Genomic DNA, 20085 nt, shown 5'->3' with positions numbered 1-20085 from the left:
GAGCGAAGCCCGCTCCTGAGCCGCCTAGCAAGGTCCTCCCCGCAGCCGCCACCAACAGGATCCAAGGGCAGAGATCTCCATGTTAGTGCCCCTCAATTCCACCATCAGCCGCCACTGCTACAGCAGCAGACCCCTCCAGGATGTCCCAATTTTCCAGCAACAGCCTCAGCCCTCTAGGCCACCCACGTGAAGGAGCGGCTGCCGTCAGTCTCACTGCTGGGACTGATTTACCGTTGGCCTCACCACTCTTCTGACTGTCCCTGCAGAGCCCTCTCCAACTCATGACACAGCCTATTTTAAGGTGATCGACACTGGCCATCAGCACTCCATCACAGCCGCAGATCCAGCACAGGACGGGCCTAGTCATTAGCACACATGTTATGCATCGGCTCCGACATAAAGGGGGATCCAGTCTACACCACTGCTGCCCCTGCCTTGCCAGCTGGGAGAAATCCATCAATTGCACAGAGGGAGCCACCATCACTACATCAGGCCAAACTTCTCGCAAGCCGACGCCAGATCCTCCGGCGTCAGTGAGTAACAAATACAAATCTATCGCCGCCCATGAGGGGAAAGTTGTGCTGGTTTCCCCGACCTCGCCAAGCCCGCTGTCCAGCCTGTACCATCACATTGACTTCAGCCACTGTGACGCCAGATCCATCTGATGGCTGCCCAGCACAATCCCTATCCTTGTCTTCTCATGTCCAGTCTCTGCAGCAGCCAAAGAGACAAAGAGACAAAGCCAGCCAAATGGGACTATGACTGGCCAGGCTACACTGCAATCCTATGGGGTATCACTTTCACTGTTTTTCTCACTTTCCCTCTCTCTATGTATTTTCTCTTCTTTCTGCTCCCCTCTCTCTCTCTCTCATTCAAATCAAAACTGCTGCCGCCTTAGGCAGCAGCAGATTACCCCCCCCCCCCCCCATCCTTCTCCTGGGTCCATCCTTTATGTTACCTTCTATCTACGCCTTATATTCAATGCCTTGAATATATGCACTGTACCTACAGCATGTATCTACTGTATGTATCTGTACGCACTGTATGTATCTACCGTATTATACTGTACATCTACTGTATCTTCTGTATGCTTACTGCACCATTCTGCTACTGTACCACCACTGACCTGTTGTGTCAAAAACAATTCCGGGTAAAACTCTTTTTGTACTTGGCAAAAAGTAAAAATGATTCTGATACACGTTTATTCCCTTTGTGTGTATTGGAACAGAACAAAAAAGGAGGAAAAAAGAAAATTGGACATAATTGTCACGGAAGAGCCATGAGAAAATGCAATCGCAATTGGTTTTCTGCACCGATTGTCGTTAGCGGGGCGGATCAAAATTCTATGTTTAGGTTCTAGCAGACTGCAGCCTTAGGGGTCTTCCTTTGGGAATCTGGCATTTCAGCTGCAGCAGAGCTTTCTTTTTATGAAGTCCCCTTTTGTCTCTGACTGTCCCAATGTTTGTTTGTATTCTCAAGGTTTCCCTCCACAGGCAGATCACAGTTAAGTGTGATTCAGTACAATTTGGCCTGAACTACTTTAGAATGCAAGAAGCCCACAGCAGGGGGCCTATTCAGAATTTGGTCTCTGGTAGACACGATGAAGCCATTCAAACCAACATTGAGAATACATGGAGTATATGATTTTAGCTTGTTTAAAGAATACTGTTTATAGTAGTAGTAGTAGTAGTTTATAGTAGTAGTAATAGTATAGCTGCTTGGTGCCAGAACATGTGACGCCAACCAAGTTTGATGTCATAAGAATGGTCATATTCTGAGGAATATGAACCTGTAGTTGTTATGTGTGTGTGGGAAGCGTGAGCTGAAATATGAAAAATGTCACAAACATCCCATCCAGAAGGTTAACCGCACCTTGTCCAACCCCTGGGCTGAACCTGAGACCCCACCCAAAAATGTGGGTCATTCAAAAGAACTCGACAGGGACTCGACAGCGGCCATCTTGTTTGAACTTTGCTCTGGAACAAAGGAACTTTAACGTGTTTCCCAAAGCAGACATATTTCTGAAAACCTGAAACTTAAGTATTCGTTTATTTTCTTCCCTTTTATTTTACATTGGTTACTGTTCTCTTTAATTGTTGATTTTAATTATTTTCTGTATATATTAATTATTTATATTGCATTTAAAAATAAAAGATTTCTAAAAGCCATTTATTTATTTGGCTACACCTACTAATCAGCCACACAGAACGAATCCTTGCTTCCTGAAGATTCGCTACCGAGAAGTGTTGTTATCCAGAATAGAGTGTGGTTTTAACCGTTTTTTATCTGCAGGTCTTAGAGTCAGCCAGAATGGGCTTCTCTGTCCTTTTTAAATGCCTCCTTCTAGTCTGTCTGTTGCCAAAATTCCAATGGGTTCAGCTCATCAACTGCGTCCATGAGATTGGATCTTCTGTGTGCTGAAACCGATTGGAAGGCATTGTGCGGTCCGGCCACCAGGGGGCGTGTGACAATAATGTCACACAAAACTCCAAAAATGGGATGGACAAAATTATTGGCAACCTTAACTTAATATTTGGTTGCACCCCCTTTGGAAAAACTAACTGAAATCAGATGCATCATATAAACATCAATAAACTTCTTACACCTCTCACCCAGAATTTTGGACCACTCTTCCTTTGCAAACTGCTCCAGGTCTCTCTTATTGGAAGGGCGCCTTTTCACAACCGCAATTTTAAGATCTCTACACAGTTGTTCAATAGGATTTAGATCTGGACTCAATGCTGGCCACTTCAGAATTCTCCAGCGCTTTGTTGCCATCCATTTCTGGGTGCTTTTTGACGAATGTTTTGGGACATTGTCCAGCTGGAAGACCCAAGATCTCGGACGCAAACCCAGCTTTCTGACACTGGGTTCTACAGTGTGACCTAAAATCCTTTGGTAATCCTAAGATTTCGTGATGCACACATTCAAGGTACCCAGTGCCAGAGCAGCAAAACAACACCAAAACATAATTGAACTTCCAACATATTACACTGTGTTCTTTTCTTTGTAGGCCTCATTCCGTTTTTGCTAAACAGCAGAATGATATACTTTATAAGAAAGCTCTATCTTGGTCTCATCTGTCCACAAGACGTTTTCCCAAAAGGATTTCGGCTTACTCAAGTACATTTTGGCAAACTGTAGTCTTGCTTTTTATGTTTCTGTGTCAGCAGTGGGGTCCTTCTGGGTCTCCTGCCATGGCGTTTCATTTAATTTAAACGTTGACAGATAGTTTGTGCTGACACTGATGCTGCCTGAGCCTGCATAATAGCTTGAATTTCTTTGGAACTTGTTTGGGGCTGCTTATCCACCATCTGGACTATCCTACGTTGCAACCTTTCATCAATTTGTCTCTTCCGTTCACGCCTAGGAAGATTCACTACATTACCATGGGTTGCAAACTTCTTGATAATGTTGCGCATGCGCACTGTGGATTGTTGATAGTTTTCCACAATTTTGTTTCTTAAAACTTTGTTTTCTTAATTCCTCAGACAGTTTTTTCCCCCCTCTATCTATCTCTATCTACCCAACTTAGTGTGGCACACATAGACACACAATGCAAAGACTAAGTGAACTTCTATCCTTTTTATCTACTTTCAGGTGTGATTTTTAAATTGCCCGCACCTGTTACTTGCCTTAGGTGAGTTTGACAGGGTGCCAATAATTTCAGACCCTTTTTGAAGTTTTGTGTGACATTATGTCCAATTTGCTTTTTTTCCTCCCTTTTTGTTGTGTTCCAATACACACAAAGGGAATAAATGTGTATAGCAAAACGTGGTACTGCAGTACTTTTCTGTGAGAAATACTTTTCTAGGGTGCCAACAATTTCGGCCACGACTGTATTGAACAGTTTACTTTTGCAATGATGTAGTTCAGCATAAAGTTTAACTGGTCCAGAACTTTTTATTGTGTTGATTAAAAACGTCAGAGTACTCACCTGCATTTTGGAAACAGACCCTCGAAAATCCAGACCCTTTAACTTTACTAAATTGAGAGGCCAGCTTCATTAAACACTGGAGGATGAAGATCACAAATGGTACGGCAGTGCAATCACAAAACATTAATGCTGTGACTTTTTGTGCCATTATTTATGACTGTTCCACAGCGCTTCTTTGCTTTCCAAATGTGATTAGTCTGGAGAGGTTGTTGAATACCTGGAAGATTCAGGGAAAAGCTATGTTTGACGTAAGCGCAAAGGAACAAAGGTAATTGAGGAAGTGGGCCTGCTTCGGGTATGTGTACACTAAGCTTTATTCTACTAATAGAATTAAGTGCCTTTCTTAACCTATTTGCATTGGGCAGAACGAGCTACGCAGAAAAGAAAACAATTCATTGACCAAATGTGTAATTGCATTAGTGCTGCTGCCGTGGACTTAATGTCCTGACATTTCCTAAAGGCTGTTGTTTTTTTTCCAATTTTCCTTGATGTGAGCTCTGCGGTTTCTAGAAAATATGTATTTTTTAGTACATAGTTAGTCAGATTAACAAAACACATATATTGTTTCGTTTCTTGGACATAATGGGTCGCATTGCTAAAAAGAATGTAGACTTTCATTAGAACATGAAATAACATGCATCATTTTAGAACTGAATATTGTATAACAAAATACTTTTCCGTTTCAGATGGCAATCACCTATGATGTTGAGACATGGTAGAGGATTCCACATGCTTCCTTGGTATACAGAACAAGTCTACATTTTGTACTAGTGTGCAGAGCAGGATCATCCACCAAGTATGCTAGTCAGGTGCCTGAGGCCTAGTGGGTATCAAGGGGCCCACTTCCGATCTTCTCTGACCCATCTCCAACTCAGTTTACCAAGAGTACCATAAGGGGGCTCCAACGCTACTGCCTTGCCTAGGGCTCCACTTTATCTCAGTCCACCACTGCTAGTGTGACCAGAAAAGTCCACACAGTTTAAAGAGGCACTGTTGTGACATATAGTAGAATGCAGTAACATTTTCAGGACACCGACTTTTACAGCAGCTTGGTTGGTTTCAGCATCAGAAACCAATGTACCCCAGCCCTCCCAGTGATGCTTAGCCTAGGCTGATTAGATTTTCTGACTGCTACCAAAGAGCATTCTGGGAGGCCAGGTATATTTTCTATTGGCTTTTGAGCTCTCAGTAAAGAAACTTTCCGCAAAACTGCTTTATATTAAATAGTCAAGCTTTATTGATAAGCGTGTGCGATTTTACGCAATGCAAAATTGCATATAATGCTTTTAAATGGAGACGAGCACGTGCTTTTTTCTGGGCCACAATTTGCGCAAGTAAAAAAAACTGATTCCCTGCCGCATGAAATTATAACACGCGTTCAATTTCCATAGACTGCTAGCAGATGCCGGCAGTCTATGGTGGATGACGCATGCGCAACAAGGCAAAAAGGACCCGTAAAATTGACCATGGGAAAACGCCAGTGTTTTCCGCAAACACAAGTGTGGCCTCTCTAACTGTGCCTCTCTGACAGCAGTTCTCTGTTACCTCACATCTGTGTTCTGAGGTGGCAGGAGCTGCTGTGAGGGGTCACCTAAATTTGGCCACAGTGCGGGCTGCTAAATTTTGGTGCCGCCATAGCAACCCATGTAAAACTCCGGTAATATCTGTAACTGTAAATTTGGTCGCTAAGCTCACTCGATAAAATAGTGGCCCAACGGGACCGCCCACTATAGAAACTGCTGCTATAAATATTCAGTGCTGCCCATAGTTATTCATTCCCCTGACAAATTTTTACTTAAAGTTACTTATTTTCAACCAGCAAGTAATTTTTGATGGGAAGTGACATAGGTGTCTCCCAAAAGATAATGAGACAATGTACAAGAGGCATTATTGTGGAAAAAAAAAACATTTCTCAGCTATTATTTACATTTGAGTAAAAAGTGTCCAGTCCAAAATTATTCATACCCTTCACAAACTGTCACAGTCTGTGGGAAAATCCAAAGTTAGGGCTGGTGCACACCAAAACCCGCTAGCAGATCCGCAAAATGCTAGCAGATTTTTAAACGCTTTTTTTTATTTTTCTATGGCGTTTTGCTAGCGTTTTGCGGATTGCTGCTGCGGTTTTCAGTATAGTAGATTTCATATATTGTTACAGTAAAGCTGTTACTGAACAGCTTCTGTAACAAAAACGCCTGCAAAACCGCTCTGAAGTGCCGTTTTTCAGAGCGGTTTGCGTTTTTCCTATACTTAACATTGAGGCAGAAACGCACCCGCAATCCAAAAAATGCCTCACCCAGGCATTTTTCGTTTCTGCAAAACGCCCCCCGCTCTGGTGTGCACCACCCCATTGAGATACATTGACCAAGCAGATCCGCAGCCGCAAGCGGATCTGAAAACGCCCAAAAAGCCGCTCGGTGTGCACCAGCCCTTATATACCATTCCAAATAGTCCAAGCTGTTCTACAGCATCCTAATTACCATGATTAATTGGGAACAGCTGTTTTAATCAACTCAACAGGTGAAAAACAGCAGCTCTCTGCAGTTGGTTTGTGGACAGTCATGGCTAAGACAAAGGAGCTCAGTGAGGACCTGCGGCTACACACACAAGTCAGAAAAGGACTACAAAGCCATTTCTAAATGTTTTTAGGTCCCAGTGGCTACAGTACAAAATATTAATAAAAAATACAAGATGTTCCACACTGTGGAAAATCTCAGAGGACGTGGTCGGAAGCCAAAAGTGACACCTGTGCTGGCCATGAGGATAGTGATAAAGGTGAAAAAGAATACAAGGATCACCACCAAGGCCATCCTGGTGTTTCTGGACTCTGCTGGTGGCAATGTCTCAAGGCAGACAATACAACGGACACTGCACACTGCTGTCATTTCCCGTCAAAAATGTACCTGCTGGTTGAATAAAAGTAACTTTAAGTCAAAATTTGCCAGGGGTATGAATAATTATGGGCAGCACTGTAGCTGCTACAAATATAAAAACAGCGGGTGCCACAACATCCACTATTTAGTTCTGCTATTAGCGGCATTTTACATGGATGTCTATGGTGGCACCCATTAGTGTTAGGTATAGATTGGTGGCTGGGGTAAGACATAGATAGGGGAAGATTAGGGTTAAGAATGAACAATCTATAATTGCCCCATGAGGAAAAATTAGTAATTTTACTGATATTCTATTATCCACTATAGTAGAATATCGGTAATTTAACCGATATTCTACTATCACCAACCATACCCTAACTTTCCCCTGAACCCTCCACTAACTATGCCTTACCCTAACCCCTCAATTATTCCTAACTCTAACCACCCACCACCTGCTCCTAACACTAACTAGTCCCTATCTAAAAGAACTGCAAAATAGCCATAGGCGCTCCTTGAGAATAATGGATTGCTGTGTTATCAAATGACCTATATGTGACATCATTTTAATAATAATAATGTTGTAAAAACACATTTTGATGTGTTTTATAGCTTGGGCCACTGTCACATAAAAAGTAGGTAGGCATAAACTCAATCCATCATGAAAAAAAGTGTAATTTTTAAAATTATTATCAAACTTGGGAAAGTTTCAGGAAAACTACATGAGTCGGTAGGTTACAAAATACCTACTTTTGACTCGCCCTGGTTGTTAGCTTTCCACAGTGGTGACATTTGTGGCCCTTTTTGGATGTCCTGACTCTTCTGTGGCTATGCAAACAAAGAATGGCTCTGTAACAATTAGTGCAAAAAAAATGGCTTGCAAAAACGCTAGAGGCGCACCTTGAGAATAATGGATTGCTGTGTATCCAGTTTGTTGTCAAATGACGTATATGTGACCTCATTTTAATCCTGAGTTGTAGAATAAATTTTGATGTGTCTTATAGCTTGAACCCCTGTAACATAAAAAATAGTTAAACTTAAAAAAAAAGTCATTTCTAAAGTTATGATCAAACTTGGGAAAGTTTCAGCAAAATTACACAAGTCGGTAGCTTACAAAACACCCACTTTTGAATAGCCCTGGTTGTTACCTTTCTGTAATGATTACATTTATGGCCTTTTTCTGCTGTCCAGACCCTTCTGGAGCTATGCAAACAAAGAATGGAGCTAAAATACTTTGTGGAAAAAATTGGCCTGTCCAAAGCCACATGGACACTTTTTCATTAATCGCATGCTAGATTTATTTACGGTAAGTATTTATATAGCGCCGACATATTACTCAGCGCTGTACAGAGTATATATTGTCTTGTAACTAACTGCCCCTCAGAGAGGCTCACAATCTAGTCCCTACCATAGTCATATGTCTATGTATGTATCGTATAGTGTATGAATCGTAGTCTAGGGCCAATTTAGGGGTAAGCCAAATAACTTATCTGTATGTTTTTGGGATGTGGGAGGACACTGGAGTGCCTGGAGGAAATCCACGCAGTCACGGAGAGAACATACAAACTCCTTGCAGATGTTGACCTGGCTGAGATTCGAACCGGGGACCCAGCATTACAAGGTGAGAGCGCTAACCACTACGCCACCGTGCTGCCCATATAGTTATCAGATCACATATATGGGGTATCCTTTTAACCATGGCAAGTTGTAGAATAGGTTTTAGGGTTTTTTTGTATGTTGAGGCCTATGTCTTATGAATTACTTTGGTGACAAACTGAATCAACAACAATATTTTTTTTATTTTCATATATTCAGTACCAAAATAAAAAGCTGGTAAAAATAAAACAAAGTGACAGAATTCAAAATAGAATAAATAAATCGTTACCTTAGGGACCCTGCTTTTTTAAGATCTATGCTATAAGGGTATATTACTGTTATTTTTCCAAATGAGGGCTTGTAATTATTGATGCGGTACGATGTGAAAACATGAAACACAACACAGAAAAAATACACCTTTATTTCCAAATGATATATTATCCCCATACATTGCACTAGGGACATAATTTAAATGTTGACATTACCAGGAAAAATGGGCAAATGAAATGTGTGTGTTTTATCTAGAATAGCATTGTTTATTTGAAAACTATAGGGTATTGAATTGGAGAAAAGGTGTATTTTTTCATTTTCTCCTAATTTTCCCCTTTAAAATGCATAGAAAATAAAGTAATTACTGAAAAAAAACAAAAAGCCTAATTAGTGGGGGAAAAACAAGGTACAGATCATTTAGATGTGATGAGTAGTGATAAAGTTATTGGCGAATGAATGGGAGGAGTGCTGAAATGTAAAAATTGCTTGGATGCATAAGGTGAAAATACACTGAAGGCTGAAGTGGTTAAGTTCTTCAGAAAACAGGACTGAGTTCCACCAAGTTGGTCAAATAGCTCAGAGAAGCTCTTTTGCATAGATAGCAACTCAATTTTTTTAACTGTTCCTGTACTGAAAAACAACATGAGACTCTTTTCTTTGCTACTAATGTTCTATTAATTATCAGTACTACAGATACAATTCAGTATCTCATATGTTTATTTTCACCTCAGATTTGCTTTAACCACTGAAGACCCTAAGCTTACACACCCCTAGTGACCAGGCTATTTTTTACAATTTAGGCCACGGCAGCACACAAGTGATCCCCCCCCCCCCTTTTCTGCCCACCAACAGAGATTTTCTGTTGGTGGGCTCTGATCGCTCCTGCAAAGTATTTATTTATTTTTTTAATTTGTTTGTTTGTTTTTTAATAACTTGTCTGTTTTTTTTTCTAAACCTTCCTCACTCACGCCAGCCAATGACAGCAATCGGCTGTCATAAGCATCAGCCTATGAGAGCCAATTGCTCTTGTGCCTCCCCAGGGGACAGCCGTGTCACACGGCTGTTCACAGTACAGTGCTGCTGTAGATCGCAGCGCTGTACAATGTAAATACACGGCGAACAGTTGGATTGACTTGAGCTGCATCTTATCAGTCGTTGGTCGCCTCGTATCAGTGATAACGCCTTGTCGTCTTGACAAAAGTTGTCCAATTTTACTTGACAAAAGTTGTCCAACTTCTTCAAGTTGTTTGACATTCGTGCATTTAAAATACTTTTGTTGAGCGTGTGTATGAGTCTTGAGTGCAGGGAACAGATAACAAATTCAATAGTTCAAGATTTGTTTGTTTGGGAGCTGATAAAAATAAAATATCTGTAGTCATTCACCAAAGGCAGTCAAATTAAGTGAGGACAACTATCACAAAAAATGTGAGGCTGCATTCACAGTGGCACATTGCGCTGTAATGCGATGTCAAAGTCACAACGCAGCATTACAACGCAGCGCAAAAATAAGGTGGTAGTGCACATTAACAATGCGTTACCGTTGCAAACAGTAGGTAAAGTATGCTTTCCTGTACCTGGTAACGTGTGCATTTAGAGGTGACCATAACGCTAAGGCCCCTTTTACACTTAATCAGTTGGTGTGCGTTAGTGTGCGTTGGTACGCGTTAGTGTGCGTTGGTACGCGTTAGTACGCATTTTTTCCATAGCAGTGGATTGGGAAGAAGATTTCAGTTAAACCGCATTAAGTGTAAACGGTGTCATAGGAAAACATGGGCATTACTTTGAAAATCAGTTTTTTTCTGTTTTAACTGAGAGCAACTGATTAAGTGTAAAAGGGCCCTAAACGTTACCATGGGACGCTAACGTCGCACTGTGATCATCCCATAGGATTAGCATTGCAGTGCGGTAAGGTGCGTTGTAAGACTTTATAACGCAGCTCTGCAACGTCCCACTGTGAATGTAGCCTAAAATATCATTTTCTCCCAGAATAAAATGCCCTAAAAGTCTTTGCTTACCCTATTTTTCAGACTAAAAGACACACTTTTTCTCTCCCAAAAGAGTGTGTGTTTGTGTGTGTGTGTGTGGGGGGGGGGGGGAATTCAGTGCATCTTATAGTCTGAATAATACTCGGACCAGTACCTATGTGTGTCCTCCATCCCCCATCTTGCTGTGTCTTCAGTCCCATGTGCCCTCCCCCATGTAATCCGGTGTCCCTGTCCTTATTTCCCCTTTCGGGGTCCCGGTACATACCGTTACTTGCTGCAGCCACATGCTCCGATCAGTGGAAGTGACAGGGGCCATCTTCCAATCAGACGGGGGCTGCCGGGTCCTCCTGTGTCGTCATCTTCCTTCCCTTCCTAACAAGAGCACATGTGTCCTCTCTAATGAACTCTGGTGTTCTGGTCGGTGTCCCCGTCCTCATGCCGCCTTCCTATGTCCTGGTACATACTGATATTTGCTGCAGCCACGTGCTTCAATCAAAAGGAAGTAATAGAAACCATCTACCAATCAGGCGGAGGGCGCTGCCCCAGACCGCCAATCTCAGCTGCTTACTGCTTGCGGCTGCCTTTCTAATAGGAACCAAGGTTCCCTCATTGGGACCAATCACTGCACTCTGTGCACGGTGCCTTGGTCCCACCCTCGAGACCAGCGCTTCCTAATAGAAAGCTGTGATTAGCGGTGTGGGGCAGTGCCCTCCGCCTAATTGGTAGATGGCTCCTGTCACTTCCTATTGATTGGAGCGTGTGGCTGCAGCAAATATCGGTATGTACCAGGACATAGGAAGGCGGCATGAGGACTGGGATACCAACAGAAACACTGGAGAGGACATGTGCTCTAGTTAAGCAGGAGGGCCCGGCAGCCTCCCGCCCGCCCCGCCTGATTGGTAGATGAGATGGCCCCTGTCACTTCCACTGATTGGAGCTTGTGGCTGAGCAAGTAGCAGTATGTACCAGGACACGAGGGGGCAGAAAGAGAATGGGGACACCGGAGAACAGGGAGAGGGCACATGGGCTTTAATTAAGAAGGGAGGTATGGAGAATGGAATACACTGGAGCTTCAGTCACCAAAGGGGAGACCTCTGACAGCAGTTGTGGGTAGATGTTTCCTGATCATTCCTGGCAGCTTTCTTTGATAAATTGCAAGTGGTGTATAAGGAACACAGTGCTTCTCTGATCAGCATAAACAGCTACTTGCCACAGGTTACCAGTGAAGCTGGCTTCTAACTGGCTTTGGGAAGTGCTAAATATGCATAAATGGTTGGTGCATGATGCACTAATAGCTCTGCTCAGCCTGTCTAATTACAAGAGATTTAAACACAGGGGGACACCAGAGTACACAAGGTGACACCAGGGGGGCAGAGGACAAGGGGTACACAAGAGGCACAATGGTACATAATAATTGTGGGGGGAAAAGTTCCAAAAGATGTCCCTGCACTATTAACTCACCAGGTTTAGTATATTTTTTCCCCTGGTTTTTGCCCTCTAAACCTAGGTGCGTCTTGCAGTCCAGAGCGTCTTATAGTCCGAAAAATACACTGTCACCTACAGTAGGTAGTGAAAATCTGACAAATCTGACTAGACCATCTACTCATGGGGGATTCTCAGGTATTTTTTTCTATTTACAAAAGCACTTACTGAATAGAAATTGCTCAGTCCAACTGCCAAAAGAGTGTACAAACAAGTAGAGAGGCTAGTTGGCATCATTGTTTAGATCCTTTCCAGGGATTGCTTTTGTTAAGAATAAAGGTATTACTGAGAATCCCCCCATGAGGAGATAGACAACTCCAAAATCTGTCAGATATCTCAAATTTTTACTGCCTACTATACGTGACGGCAACATAGGAGAAAGGTACAGTAAATTATGGTGGGACTGGGAGTATATTAGGGAAGAAGTAGGACACGTAGCACGGTGGAGTAGTGGCTAGTGCTCTCACCTTGCAGAGCTGGGTCCCCAGTTTGAATCCCAGCCAGGGCTCTATCTGCACAGAGTTTGTATGTTCTCTTGTGTCTGTGTGTGTTTCTTCCAGGCACTCCGGTTTCCTCCCGTGTTCCAAAAACATACAAATAAGTTAATTAGCTTCCCCCTGAAATTGGCTCTTAATTACAACACATGCACAGACATATGACTATGGTAGGGATTAGATTGTGAGCCCCTCTGAGGGACAGTTATGTTACAATATACTCTATACAGTACTGCCGAAGATGTTACATATTTTAACCACTTGAGGACCGTGGGCTTTACCCCCCTTAAGGACCAGGCACTTTTTTTCCATTCAGACCACTACAGCTTTCACGGTTTATTGCTCGCTCATACAACCTACCACCTAAATGACTTTTGTCTCCTTTTCTTGTCACTAATAAAGCTTTCTTTTGGTGCTATTTGATTGCTGCTGCGATTTTTACTTTTTATTATATTCATCAAAAAAGACATGAATTTTGGCAAAAAAATGATTTTTTTAACTTTCTGTGCTGACATTTTTCAAATAAAGTAAAATTTCTGTATACATGCAGCACGAAAAATGTGGACAAACATGTTTTTGATAAAAATAACCCCATTCAGTGTATATTTATTGGTTTGGGTAAAAGTTATAGCGTTTACAAACTATGGTGCAAAAAGTGAATTTTCCTATTTTCAAGCATCTATGACTTTTCTGACCCCCTGTCATATTTCATGAGGGGCTAGAATTCCAGGATAGTATAAATACCCCCCAAATGACCCCATTTTGGAAAGAAGACATCCCAAAGTATTCACTGAGAGGCATAGTGAGTTCATAGAAGATATTATTTTTTGTCACAAATAAGCGGAAAATGACACTTTGTAACAAAAAAAAAAAAGTTTCCATTTCTTCTAACTTTGCGACAAAAAAAAAATGAAATCTGCCATGGACTCACCATGCCCCTCTCTGAATACCTTGAAGTGTCTACTTTCCAAAATGGGGTCATTTGTGGGGTGTGTTTACTGTCCTCGCATTTTGGGGGGTGCTAATTTGTAAGCACCTCTGTAAAGCCTAAAGGTGCTCATTGGACTTTGGGCCCCTTAGCGCAGTTAGGCTGCAAAAAAGTGCTACACATGTGGTATTGCCGTACTCAGTAGAAGTAGTATAATGTGTTTTGGGGTGTATTTTTACACATACCGATGCTGGGTGGGAGAAATATCTCTGTAAATGACAATTTATACATTTTTTTTACACACAATTGTCCATTTACAGAGGTCTTTCTCCCACTCAGCATGGGTATGTGTAAAAATACACCCCAAAACACATTATACTACTTCTCCTGAGTACGGTGATACCACATGTGTGGCACTTTTTTGCACCCTAACTGCGCTAAGGGGCCCAAAGTCCAATGAGTACCTTTAGGATTTCACAGGTCATTTTGAGAAATTTCGTTTCAAGACTACTCCTCACGGTTTAGGGCCCCTAAAATGCCAGGACAGTATAGGAACCCCACAAATGACCCCATTTTAGAAAGAAGACACCCCAAGGTATTCCGTTAGTAGTATGGTGAGTTCATAGAAGATTTTATTTTTTGTCACAAGTTAGCGGAAAATGACACTTTGTGAAAAAAAAAACAATAAAAATCAATTTCCGCTAACTTGTGTCAAAAAATAAAATCTTCTATGAACTCACCGTACTACTAACAGAATACATTGGGGTGTCTTTTTTCTAAAATGGGGTCACTTGTGGGGTTCCTATACCGCCCTGGCATTTTACGGGCCCAAAACCGTGAGTAGTCTGGAAACCAAATGTCTCAAAATTACTGTTCAGGGGTATAAGCATCTGCAAATTTTGATGACAGGTGGTGTATGAGGGGGTGAATTTTGTGGAACCGGTCATAAGCAGGGTGGCCTTTTAGATGACAGGTTGTATTGGGCCTGATCTGATGGATAGGAGTGCTAGGGGGGTGACAGTAGGTGATTGATGGGTGTCTCAGGGGGTGGTTAGAGGGGAAAATAGATGCAATCAATGCACTGGGGAGGTGATCGGAAGGGGGTCTGAGGGGGATCTGAGGGTTTGGCCGAGTGATCAGGAGCCCACACGGGGCAAATTAGGGCCTGATCTGATGGGTAGGTGTGCTAGGGGGTGACAGGAGGTGATTGATGGGTGTCTCAAGGTTTGATTAGAGGGGGGAATAGATGCAAGCAATGCACTGGCAAGGTGATCAGGGCTGGGGTCTGAGGGCGTTCTGAGGGTGTGGGCGGGTGATTGAGTGCCCTAGGGGCAGATAGGGGTCTAATCTGATTGATAGCAGTGACAGGGGGTGATTGATGGGTAATTAGTAGGTGTTTGGAGGAGAGAACAGATGTAAACAATGCACTTGGGAGGTTATCTGACGTCGGATCTGCGGGCGATCTATTGGTGTGGGTGGGTGATCAGATTGCCCGCAAGGGGCAGGTTAGGGGCTGATTGATGGGTGGCAGAGACAGGGGGTGATTGATGGGTGGCAGTGCCAGGGGGTGATTGATGGGTGGCAGTGACAGGGGGTGATTGATGGGTGATTGACAGGTGATTGACAGGTGATCAGTGGGTTATTACAGGGAAGAACAAATGTAACTAATGCACTGGCGAATTGATAAGGGGGGGTCTGAGGGCAATCTGAGCGTGTAGGCGGGTGATTGGGTGCCCGCAAGGGGCAGATTAGGGTCTGATCTGATGGATAACAGTGACAGGTGGTGATAGGGGGTGATTGATGGGTAATTAGTGGGTGTTTAGGGTAGAGAACAGATGTAAACACTGCACTTTGGAGGTGATCTGACGTCGGATCTGCGGGCGATCTATTGGTGTGGGTGGGTGATCAGATTGCCCGCAAGGGGCAGGTTAGGGGCTGATTGATGGGTGGCAGTCCCAGGGGGTGATTGATGGGTGGCAGTGACAGGGGGTGATTGATGGGTGGCAGTGACAGGGGGTGATTGACAGGTGATCAGTGGGTTATTACAGGTAAGAACAGATGTAACTAATGCACTGGCGAATTGATAAGGGGGGGTCTGAGGGCAATCTGAACGTGTAGGCGGGTGATTGGGTGCCCGCAAGGGGCAGATTAGGGTCTGATCTGATGGGTAACAGTGACAGGTGGTGATAGGGGGTGATTGATGGGTAATTAGTGGGTGTTTAGGGTAGAGAACAGATGTAAACACTGCACTTGGGAAGTGATCTGACGTCGGATCTGCGGGCGATCTATTGGTGTGGGTGGGTGATCAGATTGCCCGCAAGGGGCAGGTTAGGGGCTGATTGATGGGTGGCAGTGCCAGGGGGTGATTGATGGGTGGCAGTGACAGGGGGTGATTGATGGGTGATTGACAGGTGATCAGTGGGTTATTACAAGGAAGAACAGATGTAACTAATGCACTGGCGAATTGATAAGGGGGGGGGTCTGAGGGCAATCTGAGCATGTAGGCGGGTGATTGGGTGCCCGCAAGGGGCAGATTAGGGTCTGATCTGATGGGTAACAGTGACAGGTGGTGATAGGGGGTGATTGATGGGTGATTGATGGGTAATTAGTGGGTGTTTAGGGTAGAGAACAGATGTAAACACTGCACTTGGGAGGTGATCTGACGACGGATCTGCGGGCGATCTATTGGTGTGGGTGGGTGATCAGATTGCCCGCAAGGGGCAGGTTAGGGGCTGATTGATGGGTGGCAGTGACAGGGGGTGATTGATGGGTGATTGATGGGTGATTGACAGGTGATTGACAGGTGATTGACAGGTGATCAGGGGGATAGAGGTATACAGTACACGGGGGGGGGGGGGTCTGGGGAGAATCTGAGGGGTGGGGGGTGATCAGGAGTCCCCAGGGGGCAGTTTAGGGTTAAAAAAAAATAGCGTTGACAGATAGTGACAGGGAGTGATTGATGGGTGATTAGGGGGGTGATTGGGTGTAAACAGGGGTCTGGGCGGTGGGCAGGGGGGGGGGGTCTGAGGGGTGCTGTGGGCGATCAGGGGGCAGGGGGGGGAGATCAGTGTGCTTGGGTGCAGACTAGGGTGGCTGCAGCCTGCCCTGGTGGTCCCTCGGACACTGGGACCACCAGGGCAGGAGGCAGCCTGTATAATACACTTTGTAAACATTACAAAGTGTATTATACACTTTGTATGCGGCGATCGTCGGGTTAACATCCCGCCGGCGCTTCCGTATGGCCGGCGGGATGTTGCGGCGGGTGAGCGGAGACAGGCACCGGCGGAGGATCGCGTCACGGATGACGCGATCGCTCCGCCCATGCCCCTACAAGGACCTCTGTGGGTGAGCTGGTCCTTGCGGGCTCCACTTCCCGGCGGCCCCTGTGCATTAGGCGGTCGGGAAATGGTTAAATAGTTATTTGGGTAGAAAACAGACATGCGTTAATCGAGTTCAACCAGAAAACAAAGTACAACACAAGGCTACTACCTCACATATCCTTGTTGATCCAGAGCAAGGCGAAAAACCCTTACAAGGCATGGTCCAATTAGCCCCAGAAAGGGAAAAAAAATCCTTCCTGATGCCAGATGGCAATCAGATAAAATCCCTGGATCAACACCACTGGGAATTACCTAATAATTATAGCCATGGATGTTTTTCAATGCAAGGAAAACATCTTAAAGAGAACCCGAGGTGGGTTCTAAGAATCCTATTAGGACACAGAGGCTGAGTCTGCATATAATGCCCAGCCTCTGTTGCTATACTGCCTCCCCCAGGCCCCCCCTGCACTCTGCTATCCCCCATAAATCAAACGCCGCGCTAGCGACATCACTAGCCGCCTGTTTACATCTGCACTGTCACTCTCGCTGCTCCCCCGCCTCCTCTATGTCGCCACTCCCCGCCTGCGTCCCTTCTCTCCCCGCTGATTGGAGGGAAGGGAAGCAGGCGGGGAGCTGAGAAATAGAGGAAGCGGGGGAGCAGCGAGAGTGACAGTGTAGATGAAAACAGCCGGCTATCGACACGCTGCATGTCGCTAGCATGGCTGTGTGATTTATGGGGGATAGCAGAGCGCGGGGGGGGGGGGGGGGGGCTGGGGAGAAACAGTATAGCAATAGAGGCTAGGCATTATATGCAGACCCAGCCTCTGTGTGCTAATACTATTAGCGCACAGAGGCTGGGTCTGCATATATTGCCCAAACCCTGGGCCGCGCCCACTAGTGGGCCGCAGGCTGCTCTGAGCTGGGCCGTGCCGACTCATTACAGTGCAGAGAGAAGTGTCACTGAAGTTTGCAGGAAGCTATAGAGAAGAGCTGTCTGCAGCCACTGACAGCCACTGTTACTGCTGCCACCTAGTGTCTGTTATTTGTAATGCAGCATGCTTTCTGTCAGTACGGACACCAGGTGGCAGCAGTGAGAATGACTGGGACGCTCTGGTCTCTTGCCAGCCACAGAGTACAGTCTGCACAGAGGTGAGCAGCTGATGCTGGAAGCTAGTGTGGGAAGAAGAATGGAAGGGTAAAATTGTGTGTGGGGAGGAGGGAAGTGTGTATAGAGAGGAGGAATGGGTGAAGTGAGTGTCGGGAGGAGGGTAAAGTGGCTGTGAGGTGGAGGGAAGGGTGAAAGTGAGGGGAGGCAGATGAGGGTAGGAAATGACTGTGCCAGTAGATAAGGAAGCCGAGGCAGTACCCCCCTTCACACCACCTGACACACCAGATGTACCTTGTTCTGGTGGTTTATGCAGCAGCCCCAGTGCAGTGCAGAAGCATCTTTTCCGAAGTGCTGAGGGTGATGAAGATAGTGGTTAGGTAGGGCTAGTGTTCCCTGGACTTATTTATGTAATGACCCTGCCTGTAAAACAAGCCTGCGCCCCCCCCCCCCCCCACGCGCAATAACACCCCCATCCCCCACATCTGCCCATCCTTGGAAAAATTGCCTGATGCTGAAGCAGTCCTTGTGTCAAAAAAGGTTGGGGACCACTGTGGGTTCTCTTTAACTACCTAAAGACCACGTCACGCCAATGAGCGTGAACGCGGGGGCAGCCCCAGGACCACCTAACACCAATTGGCGTCAGGTCCTGGGGCCGGCTACTGCAGGAGATCGCGCGCAGGCTGCGCGCGCATCTCCTGCTTGGGGGGGCGGAGCTCCGCCCCACCTTCAGTCTATGAATGGCGATCGCTGCTCAGAAGACTGTTAAACGGCAAAACCGCCATCTTTCTACTGAGTACAGCACTGCGATCAGCAGCAGCACTGTACTGGGGACAAAAGAATGATTGGCAGGGATAGGCTGAAGCCTATCACAGCCGATCACTGTGATAGGCTGGCTGAGGGAGGGAGGGAGAACGGCTGGGGGATAAATATGTATAAGAGTATAAATATGTATAATAAGAAAAAATAAACAACTGGGTGGCGATCAGACCCCACCAACAGGAAGCTCTGTTGGTGGGGAGAAAAGGGGGGGGGGGAAATCACGTGTGTGCTGAGTTGTTCGACCCTGCAGCTATGCCTTAAAGCTGTAGTGGTCAGTTATGTAAAAATTGCCCAGGTCTTTAGGGGGGTTTTACACTGCAGTCCTTAAGAGGTTAATAGCATCTGGTGCTATTAATAATGGTGCATTTTACTCTGGGAGAAAGATACAGTTTATATGCATATATTTTAAATTGTACAATTTTTTGCAACACCGGTCCTTTAACCACCTTACCCCCAGCAGTGCGGATATCTCCGTCCCTTTTTCCATCCTTTCACCCCCAGGGACGGAGATATCCGCACCTCCCGCGCTCCCTCTTCTGCCCGCTCGCTCGTGCACGCGCTCTCGCTCTCGTGCACGCTGCCACCCGCTTGCCCGGAGATCAATGAATGGGAAAAACCGTTCCCGTTCGTTGATCTAAGCCCCCGCAATGATCGGCTGCTTCTATGAGAAGCAGCGATCATTGTGAAAAAAAAAACAGTTTCCCAGCCTCATAACACTTCCTGCTAGCGTACTTCCTGTACGCTTGCAGTTTGCATAAACAAAAAGTTACTGTGGCCATCTTGTGGCCAAATAGTAAAACTATACACTAAAGCATTTTTCCTATACAAATACAATAGTTTTACACTAAAAATTAACTCATTACCCGCCACACTCCCCAATTTTTTATTTTTTTTGTAATAAAAAAAAAATTACAATAAAAAAAAGTACATAAATAGTTACCTTAGGGACTGAACTTTTTAAATATTTATGTCAAGAGGGTATAACACTGTTACTTTATAAACTATGGGCTTGTAGTTAGGGATGGACGCAAAACTGAAAAACATGCACCTTTATTTCCAAATAAAATATTGGCGCCAAACATTGTGAAAGGGACATAATGTAAACGGTTTTTATAACCGTTTAAATTAATGGGCAAATACATTTCATGGGTTTTAATTACAGTAGTATGCATTATTTAAAAACTATAATGGCCGAAAACTGAAAAATAATGATTTTTTTCCCAAATTTTTTTCTATTTTCCCATTAAAACACATATAGAATAAAATAATTCTTGGCATA

General features: G+C 44.6%; 2 protein-coding genes across 5 annotated transcripts in view; one reads left to right on the top strand and one right to left on the bottom strand.

The window, feature by feature from the left end:
- Positions 1–11139, bottom strand: part of LOC137539050 (C-signal-like) — a 43527-nt gene extending 32388 nt beyond the window's left edge. The window contains exons 1-2 of one of the 3 annotated variants that reach the window (XM_068261517.1): positions 10921–11139; positions 7705–7817 (exon numbers count right to left, since the gene is read on the bottom strand). The gene's annotated coding sequence lies outside the window, so the exon portion shown is untranslated. Of the gene's footprint in view, positions 1–3937; positions 4073–7704; positions 7818–10920 lie in introns of those variants that run through there. The other 2 variants (XM_068261516.1, XM_068261518.1) reach the window with 2 other exon arrangements.
- The window catches only part of AGRP (agouti related neuropeptide), a 69590-nt gene that overhangs the window by 11145 nt on the left and 38360 nt on the right, over positions 1–20085 (top strand). The window contains exon 2 of one of the 2 annotated variants that reach the window (XM_068261521.1): positions 4624–4733. The exons of the other annotated variant lie outside the window; for it this stretch is intronic. The gene's annotated coding sequence lies outside the window, so the exon portion shown is untranslated. The remainder of the gene's footprint in view (positions 1–4623; positions 4734–20085) is intronic. 2 annotated transcript variants of the gene reach the window in all.

Source organism: Hyperolius riggenbachi, chromosome 11 (genome assembly GCF_040937935.1).
Source record: "Hyperolius riggenbachi isolate aHypRig1 chromosome 11, aHypRig1.pri, whole genome shotgun sequence".
In the NCBI taxonomy this organism is placed as follows: domain Eukaryota; kingdom Metazoa; phylum Chordata; class Amphibia; order Anura; family Hyperoliidae; genus Hyperolius; species Hyperolius riggenbachi.
The sequence above is the reverse complement of the archived record's forward strand: the minus strand, read 5'-3'. Positions and strand labels throughout refer to the sequence as shown.